The 17,997-nt window shown below is 40.3% G+C and overlaps 1 protein-coding gene across 1 annotated transcript in view; it reads left to right on the top strand.

Annotated features, from left to right (window-relative positions):
* The window catches only part of LOC134414915 (ephrin type-A receptor 3), a 175,246-nt gene that overhangs the window by 16,195 nt on the left and 141,054 nt on the right, over nucleotides 1-17,997 (top strand). The gene's annotated exons all lie outside the window — the stretch shown is intronic.

The following is a 17,997-nucleotide window of genomic DNA, read 5'->3' as shown; positions in this document are numbered from 1 at the left end:
GGAGAAACATGAGAGCAAGAGGTGCACTGAACAACAGTAGCAAAAAGTTCTCTTTAGGTACTGCTCCTTCTCTGTCATAAAGTGTATTTCTAAAAGAAATCGTGGCTCTTCTTCATGGTGTTACTTGCTAATTTGCTCAGATGGAAGTGGTGGGAGGTGAAAGCTGTGTGGACATAAGTGGCTGACGTAAGTACTTATTTGTAACTTCTGTGCTAAATTGTTGCTAAACTGTTCAAGTCATGAGTTAGAGTATTACTACAGAAATGTCTACATAATGTTCTGGAGGAGGTTGGTGGTTGTTTTGTTTACCTTGTATCCAGATCTAACGGTATTCTATTGGAAGATTTAGAAGTGCAGTCTTAAAGCACCTGTGCTTTCCAATTTGCTAACTCTCCATCATACCTACATGGCTTTTCCCAGCAAGACTCTTTAAAAAAAATTTCTTGAATAACATCATATTGATGACTAAATGGTGCATATCTGTCTAGTGATGCTGATATGTGTTCACTCTCTCACTCCCCACCTCCATGTCTCTGTGGAATGTGTGTATGTGTGTAGGAACATCCCACCTCTCTCTTTCTGCGTTACATCATGCAGATATGCAGGATGACTCTTGCATTCCTGCATTCTGTTTCTCCCCAACACACAAAAAAAAACCCACTTGGCAGTTGAACCCCCATGTCCAGAACCCCCATACCCTTGTTCTCAGAGAAGGCTGAGCCATCAAGTTTTTGCTTTGGGCAAGCTGTTGATTGACCTTTATCACTTTTACAGAATCAGTGTTAGGAGTGCCTTTGCATCTCTGCCTCATGGGATTCCTTTGCTAATGTTTAAGTTGTGCCTTCTTGATATTAGGCATCAAGCAGGTGTTTAGCAGTATTTAAGGATGAAGGTTTGGTTCGTTTTTTGAGTTTATGCATGGATCTCTCTCCGTGTCTCTGGATAAAATTGCTCCATTCTCATGGGAAAGAAGTGGGAAGAGGGTTCAGGTTTCCTCCTAGTGGCTTTTTCTGCTGACTTTTCCCAACAAGAAACATCTCTAAACAGGATGTCCAAGAGGGAACTCTCCAGCAATTTCTAGTTCATCCGTGTGGTTTTCTTTTTTTCACTTGCATTTTTTTTTTATGAAGCCTTTCTCTCCCAGCTCCCACTGCTCCTCTGCTTTGCTCTCCTGCTCTGCTCAGCTCCTTGCAGCTGTGCAGATCTGCTGCTCTGCTCCCTGCAGCTGTGTCTCTCCTGCCTTGGATGCCTCAAACAGTTGGTAGGGAATGATGCAGGGTATCATGGGGGCTATAAGGAAAACAGATGTGCTGCATTACCCCACCAAAAAGGGCCCCTGGATCTGTCAAGGTCAATTTTATTGGCTTTTGCAAGTTTTTGTCAGGTAAATCCAGCCCAAGTTGTTGTTTGCGTGTGTTTGTACATGCTGTTCCTATTTACTGCCATATCCTCGGATATGGAAGCCAAAGTAAATCATGGAATTTCACTGATGTTCTTGCAAGTTAATGAAATTCCTCGTTAAAAATCGCGCGGCAGTAAATTAATGTAGATCATATGCTGTGACTGTTTTTGGAAGAGAACTGAGCCTCTAGACTGGAGTCTTCAAAATACCTTGAAATTTTAAGCTTACATATTGAAATATAAATGTAAAGTGTAGAAATAACAATGTTTATCCTATCCCAATTGGCATTTTGCTGTAAAATGGTGACAACTTGAGCATCCTGTGAGAGAGGCGCCTTCTTCTTACAGCCCTTTATTTATAGTCAATTAATTAAACCTGGTAAATATGGCTGTGTCTGTCTCTGAGCTAAAATATGAACTTCAGTGGAAAAACATTATAATAAAGATGTCACATCATATTGAAAGATTGCTAATAGCAGAGCAGTGATTTAGAAGGTAAAGCTGATAGAGCTGCACTGGAGGCTGTGACTCACAAATGAGAATATTGGTGTCGTGCCAGTTCCTCTCGAGCGTGCAGCAGTGTTCACATAAATGTCAGGACACCAAAGCTGGTGACTTACAGAGTTTTTAAAAATAATTTAACTGAAGTGTTTAACAAACCTCTTACTAGGTTAATAATTTTGTCCTGTTGATACATGATATTGATTGATTGCTGGCAAAATGACCCGAATTGATTGGTTCTTCTTTATTTCTATAAGCTGTCTCGACTTGGGCATATATAATAATAGCTTTCCAGAAATTCCTGAATATTCATGTTAAGGTTTGCGGCTCATTGGTATTCAGGGGTTTGTGTGTCCCACATGAGCACGCTGTAATGGCAGTGATTTGGACTCTGGTGAGTAATATCACCCTGGAAGAATGTGATCTCCCCTTGAACCATCCCACACAGCCACAGCCTTGGCTGCAGGAACACTGATCTGGTCAAGCTCATTAAAACCCTGTCGGCACAAAGCACTGGCCCCTCCAGATAGCAAGGCACAAGAACTAAAAAATATAATAGCAGGTTTTGCTGATGCTTGAGCATGATTGGCAGCAGCCACAAGGCCCCTGTCCTGTGCCACCATCCCAGCACCTGCCCAGGCAACCTTTTTGTGATGCCAATCAGTCAAACCCCAGCTCCATTTCTATAGGTTTCATTAAAAGGGAAAGAAAGAAGAGCTACTTACTCTGTGCAGAGTATATTATTGATATGCTGATTAAGCATAATGCAAATGATCATTAACCGTAATTGACATAAATTACAGCAGCACAGATGTGGGGGTTGGGAGGATAAAGCAAGTCACTTTAATAATATACAATAGAAATGTGATGGATAATTCATACAGAACAAAAGGAGTACAGTCAAACCCTGCTCTGCATATTCATGGGAGGAATTTTATTGGTTTCAGCATCATTTTTTAGGGAGAAAGATGTATCTGACTCCTGCTCCATGTGGTTTTTTTTTTTTTCAAACTTCACAAAAACAATTATTCGTGACATAATCTCAATCCATCGTTCTGCAGTCACGCAGCTTGTGACTCAATCTTTACGTGTTTATTAGTCAAATTTATGGACTTGAAATTTTTGGTCATGTTTTTTTCATGTAGTCAGAGAAAAGTAACAGAGAAATCACTCTTATCTTGTTTGATTTGTAGCTAGAGAAAGGAATGCTGTGGCATTTTTTCACTGTCATATAAAAGATAATTGTTCAAAAAAGAAACCAAGCCAAGTCAGGGAAAACAAAACATAACAGAAACAGCTCTAACAAAAAAAAAAACAAAAAAAAAACTCCCGCCTCAATGAGTTCTGTACATGGCTAAAGTTAGTAAAATGCAGACAAAATTTAACAGGCTGATTGGAAAAATAATGATTCTATTTCTGATCTTGACAGCTTTCTAAATCCCTGGGTTTCTTCAGAAACAGCAGATTTCTTTGAGAGCTGGCCATACTCAGTACCTTTAAACTTTTGGACACATAGTTGGAAATCTGGTGTGGACAACTTGGCTTTTTCTTAGTGGTCATTCTGATGGTCATTTGAACAAATTGAGCTGATCGTGTCAGTAATGGAAACTGGTTCATCAGTATTTGAGGAGAGAAGGGTAACATTCCCTGCTCCCCTAATGGCTGGTGTTGTGCCAGGCAGGCTAGAGCCTGCGTGACTGAGATTAATGAGAGTTTTTCCATCAACCAAAAATTGGGTTAGAATCAAAATAATCCTAGCAAAAGTGAGGAAAATGCCTCCTTTCTTATATTTCAAAAGCCTGAAAGTAGTTTGTCACGTTAGGCTGCATTGCTGCCTACCCAGGCTGCTGGCAGCCTCCTTGGTTTCATTTGTTCTGCTTTCAATAGTTGGCTAATGTGTGGCCCTATAAAAACTTTTGGGTCTTTTCTTTTTGGGGGGTATCATGGACAGAGTGACTGCAGAAGAGCCTGAATTATATAGGTATTTGGATGTCTCTTGTGACTAGGTGAAGGCAGAGGAGAATTTGTGCAGGGTACAGCCTGGCTCTGGTGAAGGTGCTCTCAAATAAATGTTATTCAGGAATCAGCTTCTCAGCCCACTGTGACTGCGAAGTTTCTCTGTTAATGCAGAAGGCATTTTGAAGATTAATAAGTATTTCCATGAGGTTTGCTTTCCTGCAGCTTTGTGTCTTGCTGTTAATTGCATCCTGTTCTGCAGAAGGTTTGGGTTTGGTTTTTATTTTTCACTAGATCCTTAATGCCAGTGGGTTTACTTGTGCCTTTCCTTCAGCCTTCCCCTCAGCTGGGCACAAAAAAACATGCAAAGTTGTTCTTCCTTGCAAAAATCTAACATTTTCACACCACTGCAGAATCTCAGGACAGCTGAGCTGCCAAAAAACCTTGAAACTGGCCAACAAAAATACAAAAAATTATCAAATGCCTCATTTTATATTTTTTAATGCTGATTGACATCTTAGCCTGTGTTCATTTTTTATCTGACAACAAATTTGACAATTTATAAGCAGTACTGTATATAAAGTGGGCAGTGTTGCTGAAATCACTAAGTGGTTGTCAAAATGAGTTTCAGAGGGAACCCAGTGATATCAAACAATTGGTATGAGACAAAAGACTGAAACTTAGAGATATCTTTTTAAAATAAAAAATTAGGCCCTTGTTTTAGAAATGAAAACAATCATGTTCTGCTGTATACTTTCTTTTTCCTATCCATTAGCAGTGGAATTTCCTTAGTACTTCTTAAAACAATGTGTTCTGGTAAAATCAAGATTTATCTGTTTTGCCTGAGCTCAGGTCTCCTTACAACCCCATGCTGTTACCCTGCCTTCCTCAATTTGTGTGTCATGTCTGAAGTGCAGGCACACTGTTGTGACGGTTGCAAGTCAAATGAACCACTTGGGGTTCTGGTTTTGTGACTCATAGACTTTGTTTCTTCTTACAGTGAGTGCCTGATTGGAAAAATATATTTTTTTTTGTTAATATGCTCATTTTTTCGCTTATTATGTGCTTTTGAGTGCACTGAAAGTGTATTTGTTTCACTAGTTTCTCCTTTTTTCAAAATAGTGAAAACTTTAAAAAGTAAGAGCTTTCAGAAAAGTTTTTTTTACCCTCAGTTTTCTGTAATCAAATATGTGCTGTTTCTCAGTTTTAGACTTCTTGTTTTCTTCCTGCTGGAATAAAACTCTCTGAATGTTCTGCTGTAAAAGGAACGATTTTTCTTTGGAGAGGGACAATTAAAAATCTGCCTGATTTCTGAATTTTTAGTCTCTTCATTCACAGTCAGCCTTGAATCAGAATGCAATTGTGGTTTCTTCAGTTTGTGGGTGCTGCTTTTACGAAAAATCTGAATTAGTAAAAAGAAAATTGTTTGTATGATACTTTTTTCCCCTTTCTGATAGATCTTTCTTGGAGCAACATAAAGCTGTGAGATAGGCCAGAGAGATATGTTAATTCTGTGAATGTTGTTATATTTTGACTGATTTTGAATAAATGTGAGTTTTTTTGATATTTTCAGAGGCAGTGTGTAAGTAGTCAATGACAGTGTATTTTAACTGGTTTTGGCTTGTGTTTCTGCTGTGCACTATCTTCTGCTGCTTGCACTAAGCATGCATTTAAAAGGGAAGTTTAAATCGAAAAACTTAAGTGGAGTTGACTAAAGAAATAAGATAAATGCTTTGGGGGAAAATAAAGACATTAAACATATTACTTGAGAATTTTATGCATCCCTGGTCTTGTTAGGAATTGTTACCAGACACAAACGCCTTTCTTTTTAAAATGTGGAGCACTGGAATATTCTTAAGATTTTTTTTTTTATAATTGTAGTCTGCATTGCATTCAGTTGAAAAATTCATTGTGATCATAATGGTGCTGTGTTTTGGTACCTTTTTAAATTGATCTAAAGTAGAAACTGTGCTAGTTTCAGTAATTATTATTAAAGGAGGGGGGCTTTTCTTTTTTTCTACTTTTTTACTATATTACTTCAAATTATGAGATTTCTTTTAAAGAATAATTATAACAACAAGAAGAAAAAGTACAATAAGGGCAATGTCTTTATATCATATTTTATAATGAAAAATATGCAGACCCTCCCCATATTTCATTAGCCTCATCAGTCCTTTTATTTGTTGGTAATAAGGTTGTTGAAGGTTGGAGATCAGTTTTCTGTGGTTTCAAACAAAAAAGAAAAAAAGAAAGTGCAAGTTTTGGCTTTTGCTCCAAGAGTTAAATAAAGATCTTATTTAAAATTGGAAATGGAGATGCTCCAGCTTTCAATTTTTCTTTTTAACTTTCAAAGTTTAGAAGCAACATCATTCTCCTCACGGGCAGAATTTTATTTCTGTCAGCCTAAGTCCAGGCCATTTGTGAGAAGTTCTCTCAAATGGTCTCATCTCCACGAGATCTTTTTCATTTTGTGAAGAAACGCTTACTTCATAATTTTATTCTTTTGTGCTGAATTTATTTGCATAAACCAGAACAGAACAAAGTAAATACAGGAACTGTCATGAAATGCAATATTATTTATCACAGGGGCACACTGCAGTCGATTTTAAGAGTGTTTTTATAACATCAAGTCCACAAGACAAGTAACTCCCATCTCCAGTTGAAAAAGCCCATAAATGTTTTCTCCTGATAGCTTTGCTGTTAGTTGAATTGATGGTGTCAATACTTTGGCTAGGTGGTTTATTCTGCATTTTCTTTCTTTTTCCCCCAAATATCTGTAAGCATTCAGTGTGAGATGACTGTAGTTCTAGAAGAGCTTTCAGAAGGTATAAAGTGATTTTAGAAGGAGTTGGTGAGGGGGCGCGAAGGGCACTGATGGGTGCAGGGTGAAGGAGCGAGACTCGCAGGGTGTTTCAAGGCAGGAGACACGCGTTGCTTGATTTCCCTCTTCCCCCTGTCTTTTTAGAGTTATTTGTGAAAATAGCCTGAGGGTTGTGGCAATTAATTTCCTAATTTCTCCCGCCTGGCTGCGGGCGGGGCAGGAGGAGCGGGGGCAGCGCTCAGCGCCGGCCGGGCGGGCATTGCCGGGAGCGCTCCCCGGGCCCAAAAACATCGCCTGCCCTTCCCCTGCCCGCTCCGGCCCCCAAAACATCGCCTGCCCTTCCCCTGCCCGCCCCGGCCCCACAAACATCGCCTGCCCTTCCCCTGCCCGCCCCGGCCCCGAAACATCGCCTGCCCTTCCTCTGCCCGCTCCGGCCCCCGAAACATCGCCTGCCCTTCCCCTGCCCGCTCCGGCCCCCGAAACATCGCCTGCCCTTCCTCTGCCCGCTCCGGCCCCCGAAACATCGCCTGCCCTTCCCCTGCCTGCTCCGGCCCCCGAAACATCGCCTGCCCTTCCTCTGCCCGCTCCGGCCCCCGAAACATCGCCTGCCCTTCCCCTGCCCGCTCCGGCCCCCAAAACATCGCCTGCCCTTCCTCTCCCTGCTCCGGCCCCGAAACCATCGCCTGCCCTTCCTCTCCTCCGGCCCCCAAACCATCGCCTGCCCTTCCCCTGCCAGCTCCGGACACCCTCACCCCGGCCATCGCCAGCCCTGGGGACTGTGCGGCACACACCGGGACGGGCTGCGGCTCGGGCAGAGCAGTGTGCGGCGATGATGGTGATGGTGATGGTGATGATGATGGAGGAGGAGTGTGGTGGGAGCATGCACCGCCTCGCTGTTCCCTTGCACTGGAGGAGGGTGACGGGCTCGGTGGGGAGCTGGGGCAGTGTCCCCATAACGCTGTGCCCAGCGGGGATGTTGGTGTTGGTGTCCCGCACCAGCGGCGAGCGGCGGGGACTCAGTCCGCACGGCACGGCCCGGCTCGCTCCGAGCGCAGCATCCCCGCCTCCTGTCCCCATCCCGCTTCCCAAGCCCTACCCCGCCTCCCATTCCCATTCCCTCTCCCGCTTCCCAAGCCGTATCCTGCTTCCCGTCCCCGCTGCAGCGCCCCAAGTCCCCATCCCGTTTCCCCAGCCCTATGCCGCCTCCCTTCCTCGCTGCGGCTTCTCAAATCCCCATCCCGGCTTCCCAAGCCCCATCCCATTTCCCAAGTCCTATCCCGCCTACCTTCCTCGCTGTAGCTTCCCAAGCCCCTATCCCGGTTCCCAAGCAAGCCCCTATCCCGGTGCCCAAGCCCCATCCCGGTTCCCAAGTCCCCATCCCGCCTCCCGTCCCGCTCTGTGTCCCGGCAGGTGGCGATGTCCCTCGGCGGGCACCGGGATGCTGTCCCGCACCTCCCGCCCGGACAGGCTCGCCAGGCTTTAGGCAGCTGCTCTGTGTCCCTTGGTAAAGCATCCAGCGGCAGAGCTCAGGCAGCAGCCGCTGTTTTGGTTCTCGGTGCTGTTGTTTTGGTGTTTGGAGCAGAAGGTGTTACGGTGGAACTCGTGTTTTGTGCCGATATTCTGCTTTTAATCAGCGGTGAAAGCTGTGTGCTGCTGGGGGCTCTGTGCACGGGGTGGAGATACCATCTTACACATAATAAGGTGATGAAATCTCAGAGTTTCACTCCGTGACATCTGGCCATTTCATCTGCGGCTTGGTTTCTCCTGCCTAACTGCGATTACTCAAACTTTATTTCCAGCTGTTGGGTTTCCAGAGGCCCCAGAGGGCAGCTGAGACACACAGGGTGATTTGATTGCCGGTTGTTAGCACCAGGACAGGGGGATGAGAGCTGTGCTGCGATGTGGTTTGTGTGCTCTTGCAGTAGGCAAGGAGGGGCAGTCAACACCATCCTTCCTCAAGAGCCTGACAATTGATTTTAGTTGGACTCTGGGGGGAAAAAAAAAAATTGAATTGCTCTGTGTTGGTGTTTTTAAACAAAATAAAAGGCTAACCCCAAAGTGAATCTCTTAAATCTAGAGGAAAGTTTCTGTTTGCAGTAGCTGAAACTCGGTTTCTAAATTGGATGTATAGGTTTATATGCTGCACTTTCTGAGTAGAAAGGTAGGAATTAGTATCCTATATCAGTTGTTTATCTTGGAATGTTAAAGGTAGATTTTGACCACTAATCCTTTAATTAGTGCCTGTTCAGACTTCACTGATATCAACAAAAGCATTAAAGTCAATTAAGTTGGTTTAAGTTAATTCACCCAAAAGTTATGACTGATGGGAGAGGGTGATAGTGTTGGTTATGAGTCAGGCTGCAGAGTGGCATAAATCAGAATCTACTTTTCACTTGGAATCTCCATTAAAATGTGGTACTGAAATGTGTCTGATTTTGAGAGATGTAGATTAGCAGAGACAAATTAAAATGTTGTTTAGGAGAGTTGCCAAGAGGCCACCCAGTCTCCTGCCTGGTGCAGGATAATTGCTAAGGTTCTATCAGGCAGCAGCTCTGTTTTGGATAGTGGAGTCTGTGGTTGGAGATATAACTGCCCCTCCAGGCAGCCTGTTTCAGTGCTTCTAGTGGGTAGAATTCTGCCAGATACCTAACCTGAATTTCTCAAGACACATTTTGTGGCTGTTTTCTCTTCTTACACCATCTGCTGTTACTAAGGAGAGTTTGTGTTAACTCCCTTTCAAGTTGCAGTCTGTAATGAGATCATTCCTTAGCTTTTTTTTTCTTTTACAAGACTGAACAATCCCTATGTCTTTGCAATGTATTTGTCCTCCAACTTGGTATTGAACACTTCTATTAGGTGTGATGCCATACTCACTGCTATCCTGGCTTCCTTAATGGGGAGGTTAATGTGGAAAAATATCCAAGAATGGGATGAAGTAAGGATGTAGGTGCTTTATCTGTGTAACTGATGGAGTGTTTCAGTCTAGAAACACCTCACAGCAATGCTGCAGTTCAGTTTACATTCCTTTTACAACACAGGGATTTAACAAGTATAAGCTAAATAGGTTCTGGAGGGATTTCTTGAAAAGAAAGATAACAGCATAGTGTGGCTTATTTCTTCACAGCTTCTAAAAATAAGAAATCTGGCCTTAAACTGCACTTGTGATCAAAAAGCTCTTATAATAGGAGGCATGTTTGTCCAAAATCTGAATGTTTCCAGTCTTCATAGCTCTTTCCATGATGGCAGAAAATCCTAAGATTGTATTTTCTGCTCAGAGAGGAGATTTTGACTATTTAAGACTGAGCAACAGAAGTACTTTTTGGAAATTGAGTGTTTTGGGATTTATTTGTTTGTTATGGTTGGGGTGGGTTTATTTGTTTGGATTTTTGTTTATGGGGGTTTTGTTTGTTTAAAAAAACTGATTTTCTGTGGGTAAACAGGACACAAAGAAAAAGAGACGAGGAAATAATGGCACCTGAACTGGAGGTGAGAGCTTTGGGAATAGTGACATTAAACATTGAGCTCTGTGTGGAGAGATGTCAGGTGTGAGGGTGAGTGAAGAATCCAAGAGTGGAGTGAGATTTCCAGAAAGCAACCTGGATTTACATTGCTTATGGAGCTGTTTGTGCTGCCTTCCATCTGCAAGGCTCGGAGCTTCTTTCTCATGTGACAGTAGGGAATAAAGATGCCACAACAACCTTCATGTTCCAGAGAAAAGACAGGACCCTGTGGCTTCTTTGAGAGGGAGAGAACTTGGGTTAACTCTGGGTTTCCCTGAGACTCTGACTTCATATTTCAGAGATAGGTTCAATGACATTTGTGCCTGTCACCTGTTCAAAACTCTGCCTTTGTGCACCTCTGTAAACACTCGTAGTCCAAACAAACAGGATTCTCACTTCTCCACTTTTCACAAGAATTAAAATCCCAACCAGAGCTTCAGAAGTTAATTTTCTTCCTGCCTGTGTAGTCTGATACATCATGTTGAGTGCATTCCATCAAACCAATGGGATGTGTAACCTGGCAAAGCAAACACTGCTACTGGAACTTGAGCGTTTATGTTCCCTGATATCCTTGTGTTACCTGTTTAACTTTCACTAATATTTCTGTGACACTTTATTAATAAACATAATGTATCTGTGATGGTAATTTAATTTTACTTTGAAACCTGGTAATAAATGTTTGAACTGCAGAGCATTTCTGTAGAAGTGTTTTAGCCTGAAGAAATGTTTAGAGGAGAGGCTGAGCTGCACTTCTGCTGATGGCACCGTAATTCAGCGCTGTGTATTCAGAAGTAAATGGTTTTCAGATTAGAACATCCTCTTACAATGAAAACATCCAGAGGGTGAATGTTAATCAGATCTTGTAGAAAAGTGCTGTGTGGATGAAGGACAGGCAGAGGTGGTGAGGTAATGCACAAAATAAATGTGCAGGCCAGGTGGAAACTTTCCCTTTACCACGGGGTTGATTTGCCAGAACCACAGAATTGTTACTCCTGTAGGCTGGAACTAACTGGAGTATCTAAAAATACTAAAGGCAGGTGTTGGTTTTAAATCACAGAGGGTGTGGTGGGATGGGCAGATCTGGGAACAAACCCCTGACTGAACATCAGCACTGTCACATTTTTAATTGAAATACTGTTTTAAGAGGAAGTTGTGTGTTGTCTGTCTTGTGCTAGAGCAAGCAGAGGGTGCATTGTGGGCTGCCCCACTGACTTCCTGAAGAGCTTGGGATATTTGTAATAAAGTATTGATAGAGAAAATGGAAGCAGAAGCTGAGAGAATGGAAAATGTTTTGAAAACAGTAAATGTTGATTGTTGGTGTTCTTAAGATTTTTAGGAAATCTGACATGTACTGCATGATACATTTTGAAAATTCAGTTGTTGCATGTGACTGCACTATTGCAATGTCTTGATTTAGAAGGTGGAGGGCAGCATTAAACCCATAGAGCTAATTTACTGGGGTAAACCACTATTAACAGGGACACAAAGTGGAAGGTCTGTAATCTCTGTTACCTAGGCTGAAATGTGGAGACACTGAAAACAGACAATACAAAAGAAAATACAAAAAGTTTTACTTGACTCAGAGTTGTGTTTTAATCTGAGGAATGACAGGTTCTTACACAGAAGGTGAAAAAGAGGAATATAGTCTGCTATTAAGTATATAATTTCCATTAAATGTGTAATTTTTTGTGTTTATGTCCTTTGAAAAATAAAGAGGATTCGACAGGGGAGCAAGGAAGTGTCTGAACTGAAGGTTCAGGGATTCTTGTAATGCTTGATGGGCAAAAGTTTTGCAGGGTTCTATCTGCCACCCTATTTTATATTTAACATAAAATGTATATGTAATTGCCTCTGAAATGTTTGGAAGTGAACTTTTTAAAACCATATGCCTTTTAACTGGTGCATGGTAGATGTGTTTACAAACACTGGCCAAATGTGGTGTAGGTTTGTTTAACCTGCTTCCCTAGTTGAGTTCAAGGCAGTACTGTGACCAAAAGTAAACAGGTTTTGCCATGGCCTCTTGCAATGTGTTGCATTTAGGAATCAAGTTAATTTAGTGACTTTTGGCAGGGTTTTATTTCTCTTTGTCTATGCCTTGTTCATATTAAAATTTGAATTGTGCTGAATTTCCATTGTAGCTGAGAGTAAAATATGACTTTGTGTAGGTAATGCTTCTGCACTGAACATAACAAAGAGATGAGTTAATGTGAAGGTTTTCAAAGAGAGGAGTTAATGTGAAGGTTTTGTGGTTTTGGGTTTTTTTCCTGAATGTGAGTAATGTTTTGTAAATGCATGAACCAAAATGAATATAAATTACATTTTGGCATCATGGACCATGCCAGACTTTGTGGAACAAAGTCATGGCTGGAAAGGACAGAGTGGAGTGAGTGTCTGAAGAGGAATCATTGGTTCAATGTGACTGTAAATGCCTTTGTTGTGAAGAGAGGATGAATGCAGAATTGTAATAAGTAACCACTGATGGCTGGTGTCAGCAATGGATATGGTATTCTGGGCAACTGGAAAGGTTAGGGAATGGCTAATGGCATTATTAAAATGATAATAAATTAAGAATGCCAAAAGGTCAAAATAAATACTAAAGATATATTGTATTATCTGAGAGAGAATGGGCAAATAAAAAGAAGAAAAAGTGAAGAATCTTAGAAGTAACCCAGAATAATTTGATTAATTTGGAGTTTGCATAAAACCAAAATTAGGTTAAAAACATTGTTTCAGTGTCCACAAATCTCTAGAAATGTGTACACAAAGAATAATGCAAGAAAGATGGTATTGGAATAACTGACAGAGAAGAGTTTAGAATTAGGTTTTTTGGTGCCACTTGACATTTTGTGCACTGAAATGAACGGGGATATAGGGGAAGACAGGAGATCACAATATAATAGATTTTAAAAAGGAGCAAACAAAGGTGAAACTGAGGGAGAGACCAAGAGGAAATTCAGGAAGAAGGAGAAAAAAAGAAAAACGAAGGGTGCAATCTTTAAAATACATAATAATGTATGAACAAGCTGCAAACTGAGAAAGAGACATGCATGGGTTATAGGTTATTTTTTTCCTCTTGTTTATGGAACTAGGAAGAGAATCCATGTTTGCTTCCTGCTCTAGGGTCTGTAGGGAAGCATGGTCCTTTCTCTCCAGAGGATTGTGTGTTCCTGAAGCAGTGGCTCCTTCCATAGCAGCATTTCTCCCTTTTTTCTTTTTATATTTTAAGTATCTTTTTCCATAATTCAGCAGATACCTTAATGGGTAAAATAAATGCAGAGTCCTGGTCAAAGATATTACAGTATAAAGCAAAATTCTAATAGTTCTTTGCTTACAATTTCAGGGACAGAGAGTACAAGTTCTCTCTGGTCCTTTTTTTTTTTAATATGAAAGCAAATATCTTTATAGCCATGCACACACTCACTCTTCTCTGATAAAGAAGTTGAAAATCAAAAAGCACTACAAATTTATATACATTTAATACTGTATGCAGTGCAGTGCATATTTCATAGCCTGTCTGTGAGTTGCATTAGGTCCTGACTGTTCAAGGTTTTTTATCAGGCCTGCTATAAAAATCTTGTCTTTTCTCTATGCAAACAAGTTGGTATTTTTTAGTGTTTGCATGATAATTTAAAAAGATTCATCCAAAATAAGCTTATATTTATTAAACTGGAACTTCTGCTGCTGGTGAATCAGAGCAGCCAAATGCAATATATGTAAACACTTGTGGAAATCAGATTTTTATTTTAACAGAAGTTAAAGAAATCCCAACTCCTCACAAATCAAAGAAGCTTTGCTATTCCCAAAGCAAGCAGCCAGTATTAAAAGAATTCAGTTTAATTCAAATGAAGGCTATAGACCAGATCATTGTATTGATATCAAGTTCCTTGTGATTGATGGTACAAGAGTGAATAAGAAATTAATTTGATAGACATTGATTTTGTACTGCAGTGTATTGACAACGTGCAATGTGATATCTGCCTTACAGAACTTGACTACTTTCTTATTGCTCTTAAAGGTTATTCTTTATTTCACTACTTCCTACCTTTTTATTACTATGAAGAAATGAACATTCCAACCTTCTGTTTTGAGCAACTCATTTGGTTTCACTGGCACGGGGTGATTTGTCCTGGGACCACTCTCCTTTTGAGAAATTAAGTCTTCATTAAATCTCCTGCTTTCATGGTTTCATAACAAAATAAGATTTAATGGATGGCTACATGTACAAAAGTTTTTACTGGGTATGCAGGATTAAAGTCTAGGTGATAATTTCCTCTACCTTCTACCATTTAATTTTTTGCTATGTCTTCTTGAAACTCTATTGCCTTTACTCCACAGCTCTGAATAGTTTCAAACAGTTTCTTTGAAAAGACATCAAACTACATAAATGCAGCTTATTGCATAAACTTTGGAACTTGGAAAGCATTTGGACATTAATACTGAGGGCAATCTCAGTTTTTGATACTACCTCAGGCTTTTTGTCCTTGTCATAGGAAATTTAAGAGGGTGTTGGACCTACAGTTGCAGAAGAGTTTTGTGTAAGATATGTCATTAGACCTCTCCAAAGGTCTGTCAAAAGAGTAACTTGCAGGAAAAAAATCCACATTTTTAAGTTCTTGTAACAAATTGGGGTCATTAGCTTGCTTTGCATAAGAGTGTGCCATAGAATTTGCACCACTGGGATAGGTGGAAGCTGGGGACATGAAAAATAAGTTGCAATTTTCAAAAGGCACCATTAGCAGCTGGAAGTGTAGCTGTAATTGACCTAAACCAGAGTTCCAGTTAACAAATACAATTGTTTGAGTTTGGTGAAATTATCTGAGGAAAGAACTGGAAAAAGAAGCAAAAATTAAGCATCTCAGTCAGTGAGCTGGATCATTTTAGAAAGAACTGCATTTTAACATGGAGGATTACTGTGCTTTTTAAAATTTTATTATGTCACATCTCAACAAAACCTAATTTAACTTTCATTCTTACTTGTGGCAGAGGATCTATAGGCCATCCACATGATGTGTTTATGGCTGATATATTTTTCAGCAGTAACAATGTCACTTCACATTTTTGAGTTTTAGCATTTTAATTACACATATTTGACTTGAATTGCTTATGCAGCTCCTTTAATGATCAAGTCAATGTATATCATAAATCAGAAGAAATCAGACAAAGAATAATCTTTGGTATTGTGTCTTTTACGACTTAGTTTGAAAGTAATTTTATTCTGTTTTTAAATTTGCATGACCCAGATGTTACTTCTGTGTCAAGAACAAGTGTAAGCCTCCCTAGAATATTTCTGTCAGAACAAAATAGTTACTGTTGTATTTCAATCATTTCCATAGCTGGTGAAGTTCATATCATTTGAAAAATTTATGGACAGTATATTACAGGGGAGGACTGCAGTGTGATAAGACAGCACAGGATATTAAAAGAGATTATACATCCCCAAAAAAAGGAGAGATTTACTGTACTCAGCAACTGCAGTGTGGATGGGGAAAAAATGAGAATGGAAAATTAGCTTGCAGATAAAAAACCCCAAACAGTTGAAGGCCAAACACTGACAGATTTTGCATTTGAGTGGGGCTTTGTCCCTTTGCCCACTGTTCTCCCGGCCCTGTGTTTGCTGCGCAGGATCAACTCCCCCAGACCCTCCTGGGCACTCTGGAGCTACCTTGGGCCGTGGTTCATGGAGGCAGCAGAGCCCTGCAGAATGGGAATGCAGTCCTAGAAAAGAGAATCTCAGCCTGTTGTGCTGCTGTGAAATAAGACAGCCGGGTGGGGTGAGGGGATAGCCTGCTTATTTGTGTCTTTTCACCCTGAATTATGTGTGTTTCGCTGTGTGTAATTGACACCACGGCTCACAGCATCTCTGAATTTGTTCCACTTTCTCATAAATACCTGATATTTCATTGTCCTGTGGTTTTAAGCTTCCTTCCAGTGAATAGGATTTTATTTATTCTTTTTTTTCCTAGATACTGTTTTGCTCAAAGCAGATGTTTTATGACAAGTAATTTGAGGGTGTGATATGGAAGAGATGTGAAATAAAACTCCTTGAGTGCAGCACTGTCTGGAAAAAAGAGTAGAAGACAATGCAACAGCATCACTGTGATTGTAGTTGGAAAAATGACTGTGTTTATTTTGATGACACTTACTGAGAGATTTTTATTTAAGATGCCCGTGATGTTATAATGCAGTTTGTCGTATAATCCGTTATATTAATTTGTTTTGTGGTAAGATTTCATTCGTTTCTAAGCAATATCTCGATGTTGTTTACCTATTCATTTTAGTTGTTGTGAAAACTGCTCATAACAAAGCTTTTGAGTTGTTCATAATAAAAATACTGCTTTGAGGAGCATTAGGCAGTCTATACCTCACATAGAAGGGGCGTGTGATGGATAGAAAAGAGCTGAAAAATGAGTTTATGCTTTTTTCTCCTTGTGGAAAATAGAAGTTGAAGAGGTCACTTGAATTCCAGAACTTAGTCCTCCATGGTAGAATTAATTCAGTCTTGAAGGACCTGGAGCTATCTATTCTGGAAATAACTATTCTACAAATTGCAAAGCATTTCCTTACTCCTTAGAACAAACCCAGGCAGATTGGTAAATAACAAACTTCAGTGTAGGAGGTCCATAACCGTGAACTGACCACACGGAAGTTGGACACAGAATTGAGACATTGCTGTTATTTTTTCTTCTCCTGTTTAGGAAACTTAGTAAACACCAATTTAGGACGTGTTGACTTCTTTTGTCTTCTGCCAGAAGTCTGGTGCTGGTGCAGAATTCTGTGTGTCAGCTATAGAGCTGATCACACTGTGTGCAATTCATTAATATTTTAAGAACATCTGATTTTAATAGCAGAGCTATTTTGAGACTAATGTTTTAGGAAGCTATCCCGAAGACAGCTTGACTTCATCTTTTCCTGTGTGTGTTTTCTTTTTAATAACATCTTACATTTTAACTTAACTTTTTTTTTAATCTCTGCTCTGATATTTTTTATTGTCTTGCTTAAGGAAAGTCACAAAAGATCACATAAACACATCCTTACCTCCAAAGGGTTCAGAGCTTGGCTGGTCTGGTTCCTTCATGTCTTGCACTGTTTGCTGAACAGTGGAGTATTTTTGTCCCTCAGAGGTCTGATAATTGGGTGCCTGAATGGAGGAATTTGTAGATGGCTTTTCATGATTTTTAATTGTAAATAATGTAATTATTAAAAAAAAAGTTATAGTTTTTTATTAATATCTATGGCTACTCTTACACATTTTCTGTTGTCTCAAAATGCAGCATGTGCTGTGTTCCCAAACTGGAGAGTGGTTAAGAATTATCATTGGCACGTACACTTTTTTTTTTTATGAGATGCATGTTTCTTCTATGGGAAATATTAGAGTGGGTTTTCCTTTTAGTTCAACTATTTCTATTTTAAACCTGTAATCTGAAAAGTTAAAGCAGCACAGGAGCATGGGAGGTATATTCATTACAATGAATGGAACAAGGCTCTGGTTCTGCAAAAGCATCTACATTTTGGATCCCACTGGAATTAATGAGTTTGCTATCTGTAAAATTAAACAGGTACTTCTGAATTAGGGGAGCAAGTGTTTTCTCAATTTCCTCTGGTTGTTGTTAGATAAGTCAGTATTGTCAAAATTCTCTTCCTCCCTTAAGAAGGAATCAGAACTGTAATAGGGAAAGTTTCAGGGACTGAAAAAGCTTTAGTTTTGGAGCATCAGGATTTACTTTGAGGTTGAGGAATTGTTCTTTTCTAAGAACCTTCTCCAGCAGTCTCTTAAAGTGAGGTTGCTGACCTTGTCTCTGAAGTTCTTCCTGTTAGCAA

Source organism: Melospiza melodia, chromosome 2 (assembly GCF_035770615.1).
Source record: "Melospiza melodia melodia isolate bMelMel2 chromosome 2, bMelMel2.pri, whole genome shotgun sequence".
In the NCBI taxonomy this organism is placed as follows: Eukaryota; Metazoa; Chordata; class Aves; order Passeriformes; family Passerellidae; genus Melospiza; species Melospiza melodia.
Note: the sequence above shows the minus strand (reverse complement) of the source record. Positions and strands in the feature narration are given on the sequence as shown.